The sequence below is a fragment of the Hyla sarda genome, unplaced genomic scaffold, assembly GCF_029499605.1.
Source record: "Hyla sarda isolate aHylSar1 unplaced genomic scaffold, aHylSar1.hap1 scaffold_268, whole genome shotgun sequence".
In the NCBI taxonomy this organism is placed as follows: Eukaryota; Metazoa; Chordata; class Amphibia; order Anura; family Hylidae; genus Hyla; species Hyla sarda.
This window is the reverse complement of record NW_026609374.1, coordinates 344,700-350,699: the sequence shown is the minus strand read 5'-3', so window position 1 is coordinate 350,699 and position 6,000 is coordinate 344,700. Positions and strand designations below refer to the sequence as shown.

Sequence of the window (6,000 nt, the reverse complement as noted above, 5' to 3'; positions counted from 1 at the left end):
ACACCACGATATAGTTATACCACATACAGGCACCATGATATAGTTATACCACACACATACACCACGATATAGTTATACCACATACAGGCACCACGATATAGTTATACCACACACATACACCATGATATAGTTATACCACACACATACACCATGATATAGTTATACCACACACATACACCACGATATAGTTATACCACATACATACATACACCATGATATAGTTATACCACACACATACACCACGATATAGTTATACCACATACATACACCATGATATAGTTATACCACACACATACACCACGATATAGTTATACCACATACATACACCACGATATAGTTATACCACACGCATGCACCATGATATAGTTATACCACATACATACACCACGATATAGTTATACCACACGCATGCACCATGATATAGTTATACCACACACATACACCATGATATAGTTATACCACATACATACACCATGATATAGTTATACCACACGCATGCACCATGATATAGTTATACCACACACATACACCACGATATAGTTATACCACAAACAGAGGATGCAACTAATCAAATTCAATGCATTACCGTGACAAGCATGTGGCATGGTGTCATATTGTTTAACACGTTCATGGCATTCATACTGTTCACACGCTCATGGCATTCATACTGTTCACACGCTCGTGGCATTCATGCTGTTCACACGCTCGTGGCATTCATGCTGTTCACACGCTCGTGGCATTCATGCTGTTCACACGCTCGTGGCATTCATGCTGTTCACACGCTCGTGGCATTCATGCTGTTCACACGCTCGTGGCATTCATGCTGTTCACACGCTCATGGCATTCATGCTGTTCACACGCTCGTGGCATTCATGCTGTTCACACGCTCGTGGCATTCATGCTGTTCACACGCTCGTGGCATTCATGCTGTTCACACGCTCGTGGCATTCATGCTGTTCACACGCTCGTGGCATTCATGCTGTTCACACGCTCGTGGCATTCATGCTGTTCACACGCTCGTGGCATTCATGCTGTTCACACGCTCGTGGCATTCATGCTGTTCACACGCTCGTGGCATTCATGCTGTTCACACGCTCGTGGCATTCATGCTGTTCACACGCTCGTGGCATTCATGCTGTTCACACGCTCATGGCATTCATGCTGTTCACACGCTCATGGCATTCATGCTGTTCACACGCTCATGGCATTCATGCTGTTCACACGCTCATGGCATTCATGCTGTTCACACGCTCATGGCATTCATGCTGTTCACACGCTCATGGCATTCATGCTGTTCACACGCTCATGGCATTCATGCTGTTCACACGCTCATGGCATTCATGCTGTTCACACGCTCATGGCATTCATGCTGTTCACACGCTCATGGCATTCATGCTGTTCACACGCTCATGGCATTCATGCTGTTCACACGCTCATGGCATTCATGCTGTTCACACGCTCAGGGCTTTCCATACTGTACAGGCACTCACGGCATTTACACTGTCCATACGCTCACAGCAGTCATACGGTTCACACGCTCATGGCTTTCTTTTCACTCATGGCTTGTATAGTGTCCATAGGCTCGTGGCGTTATACTGTTCATACGCTCGCAGCATTTCACACGATTCACACGCTCAATTGCTTATACCGTCCTCACGTTTATGGCATTTATACTGTGTATACGCTCTTGGCTTACTGTACACACAATCATAACATTTCGTGCTCTTGACATTCAAACTATCAAGTCTCTTATACCGCATGCATCCATACTGTTCTACCGGACATCCATACTGTTATGTTCAGGGCTTCTACACTGTTTCATGCTGTTCATACATGGCATTCACACCGTTCTTACATTCATGACATTCCATGTACATGCTGTGGAACACCCACTGGGCGGGCGCGCGCACATAGTATTCCTGCTGTTCTACGCTTATGCCACTGCTATTGCTCGCTCCGTTATGGCATTCATGCTGTGCGTATGCTCAAGATTTTTTACAGTCTGTATGTCATGGCTATACGTTGTTAGGTGCTCATGGTATTCATTCACTCAAGGAACATACTGTCGATATGATGGTGGCATTCATACTGGTCGTGAGACATAGTAGTTATACTGTCGTTACGCTCGTGCCAGTTATACTCTGCATAGGCCTATGGCATTCATTCTCCTCATACGTCCCTGGCATTCATACCGATTGCATGCTTATAGTGTTCATACTGTTCGGGTTTCACACGCTCGGGGCTTCAGACGGTTCACACACAGTTTATACTGGTTCATATGTTGTGGCGTTACGGTCTTCACGCTCATGGCATTCATACTGTCCATTGCCCATGGTATTATACTGTGGTACGTTCATAGCTTTCACACTGCCATTCGCTCGTGGCATTTGTACTGGGAATTTGTTGACTTTATACCATTCCCGCGCTCATAGCATGTACACTGTTCACACGTTCTTGGCATCACACGGCTCACACGCTCTTTTGTTCACACGTTCATTGTATTATATGGCACATGCATCCTTGGCGTTGGTGCTACGCACGCGCTCCTGGCTTTGTGTTTCATGCCCATGGCAGTGGTGCTGCATGTGTGCTCGTGGCGTCGGTGCTGTTCGGGTGCTCACACGCTCATAGTAGTACTATGCACAGTGATCGGCATCTATGCTCTGTATACTTTCACATAATCATTAGGTAAATGTGCTCGTTGAATACGGCTCATACACTCATAGTCATACCTTGCACACGCCACAGCACTTACACGGTACACACGGTCATAGCTTATACGGTACTTCACGCATCTCGGTACACATGTCCATAGCGTTACATGGTACATACCCTCATAGCATGCTGTGTTATACATTTGTAGTATTCACGTTATGTAACCACACAGCATTCTCTCAGGGCATACATACTTAGATATAATACAATAATGTAAGTTCGATTGCAGCATGATACACAGGTCATTAGCTTGCATCAGTTCGGTTCGGTTACACACAGATGACGATGCTAGAATTTACAGGCATACTCCTGACTGTTCCGTCACATCGTTACATTTAACAATACACTCTCACTACTATAGCCGTCACCCTGCGCGGGTGTTAGACGTTGTAAGCACGCACGTGTCTTCCACACATCTGTTAGTTCACCGCAAGTTCCGAATACAACCACTTTCTAATGGTGTGATGTACGCCACCAAGACAGTCTCACTCATTGCCACCACACAGTTAGTATCACGGGTATACGCCACCACGCGGTTATACTGGTTTTCCGTAGCTGATAGGTCATACAGGTTACTGGAGTAGTTGCTCCCTGGTAGTCACCAAGTAAGTATCACGATTACATGTTAGCACTACACGCTGGCATCTGATAGTCAGCCTCTTCAATAAGTTGTCGCAGACACGTCTCAAGCAATAACATCATGACACATAAGCGGTTTCTCAACATACGAAACACCTTCTGAGCAACATCATCTCGACAGACAGGTGATTGTTACCAATTATGCCTGCCACGTCCGCAGGGTTCGGTATCACACAGTTAGTTGCTACTGACACGTCTTCAGAGCAAGAACTATACGACACAGGTGGTTGGTTTACCTGTTATGCCTGCTACGTCTGCAGGGGTCGTTATGACATAAATAATTGCTACTCACACATATTCAGAGCAATAACTATACGACACATAGGTGGTGGTTTACCCGCTATGCCTTCCACGTCTGCAGGGGGAGGCACTACACAAGTTATTGTTACTGACACATCTCAGAGCAATACTATTTCGACACGTAGGTGGTTGTTTACCCGTTATGCCTGCCACATCTGCAGGGGGAGGCACCATTCAGGTTATTGTTACTGACTCCTCTTCAGAGCAATAACATTACGACACAAAGGTGGTTGCTTACCCTTTATGCCTGCCACGTCTGCAGGGGGAGGCACCACGCAGGTTATTGCTACTGACACATCTTCAGAGCAATAACTATACGACACATAGCTGGTGGTTTACCCGCTATGCCTGCCACGTCTGCAGGGGGAGGCACTACACAAGTTATTGTTACTGACACATCTTCAGAGCAATAATGTTTCGACACATAGGTGGTTGTTTACCCGTTATGCCTGCCACGTCTGCAGGGGGAGGCACCATGCAGGTTATTGTTACTGACTCATCTTCAGAGCAATAACATCTCGAGTCATAGGCTGTTGTATACCCGATATACCTGCCACGTCTGCAGAGGGATGCACCATGTAATCGTTGCTACAGACACGTCTTCAGAGCAACATCATCACGCTTCACAGGCTGTTGTATACCCGTTCTACCTGCCACGTCTGCAGGGGAGGGCACTGCGCAATTGTTATTACGAACATGTCTTCCAAGCAACTACATCACGACACGTAGGTGCTTGTGTACGCTTCATACCTGCCACGCCTGCAGGAGCATACACTGTGAAGGTATTGTCACGGACACGTTGTTTTCACAGAAATAATTTCATGACACACAGGTGGTTGCAAAGAACGGAAATATAATAAATCAGATGAAATTAAAAAGCCTCAGGTCCATAGTCCCAATGGTTGCGCAGGATCTGACACATCCATAGTCACGATGGTACGCGGGATCTGTTAAGTCCGCAGGCATGATGGTTCACGTATAGAACCCTAGCGTCCATGGGCATGTAGGTTGCACGGGGACTGGTCATGTCTACGGGCATGTTGGCCATGTAAGGGTCGGTAAATCGCAGCGGGGCGTCACTCCCAAGATCACTGAGTAGGCAGCTTATCAGTTGAAGGTGTGGTTTAGTCAGGCAAGTTGCCTATTCGAGGGTAGTTGACTACAAGAGATATGGCTCCACAAGGTTATCATCCCCAGGTCAGTCAGGTAGCATGCTGTGTCATTTTCTAACAGTTTATTTTTGCCCCCTTTTATTCCTACCAGGTTCATTTTTGCCCACTAAAGGCGTGCCCTCCGTCGCGGTCATTGGGCACAAATCTGACCGTTAGGTTTAGTGTAATGTTTCCATAAAGGTACGTATGTATTACTATAACCACGAGCACGAGTGTGAAGCCCTGAACACAAATATAATAAGTGAGGATGTGTATGTGATATATGATGTGACCCCGGTATGATATATATATATAATAAGTGAGGATGTGTATGTGATATATGATGTGATCCCTGTATGATATATATAATAAGTGAGGATGTGTATGTGATATATGATGTGATCCCTGTATGATATATATATAATAAGTGAGGATGTGTATGTGATATATGATGTGACCCCGGTATGATATATATATATAATAAGTGAGGATGTGTATGTGATATATGATGTGATCCCTGTATGATATATATAATAAGTGAGGATGTGTATGTGATATATGATGTGATCCCTGTATGATATATATATAATAAGTGAGGATGTGTATGTGATATATGATGTGATCCCTGTATGATATATATATATAATAAGTGAGGATGTGTATGTGATATATGATGTGATCCCTGTATGATATATATATAATAAGTGAGGATGTGTAGGTGATATATGATGTGATCCCTGTATGATATATATATATAATAAGTGAGGATGTGTATGTGATATATGATGTGATCCCTGTATGATATATATATAATAAGTGAGGATGTGTAGGTGATATATGATGTGATCCCTGTATGATATATATATATATAATAAGTGAGGATGTGTATGTGATATATGATGTGATCCCTGTATGATATATATATATAATAAGTGAGGATGTGTATGTGATATATGATGTGATCCCTGTATGATATATATATAATAAGTGAGGATGTGTAGGTGATATATGATGTGATCCCTGTATGATATATATATGTGAGGATGTGTATGTGATATATGATGTGATCCCTGTATGATATAAGTGAGGATGTGTATGTGATATATGATGTGATCCCTGTATGATATATACCGTATTTATCGGCGTATAACACGCACTTTTTAGGCTAAAATTTTTAGCCTAAAGTCTGTGTGCG

At 43.9% G+C, this 6,000-nt stretch overlaps 1 protein-coding gene across 1 annotated transcript in view; it reads left to right on the top strand.

Moving 5' to 3' along the window:
- Positions 1-1,375: 1,375 nt before the first annotated feature.
- Positions 1,376-6,000, top strand: part of LOC130324900 (oocyte zinc finger protein XlCOF22-like) — a 60,359-nt gene continuing 55,734 nt past the window's right edge. Inside the window, exon 1 of the mRNA XM_056553282.1 lies at positions 1,376-5,006. The gene's annotated coding sequence lies outside the window, so the exon portion shown is untranslated. The remainder of the gene's footprint in view (positions 5,007-6,000) is intronic.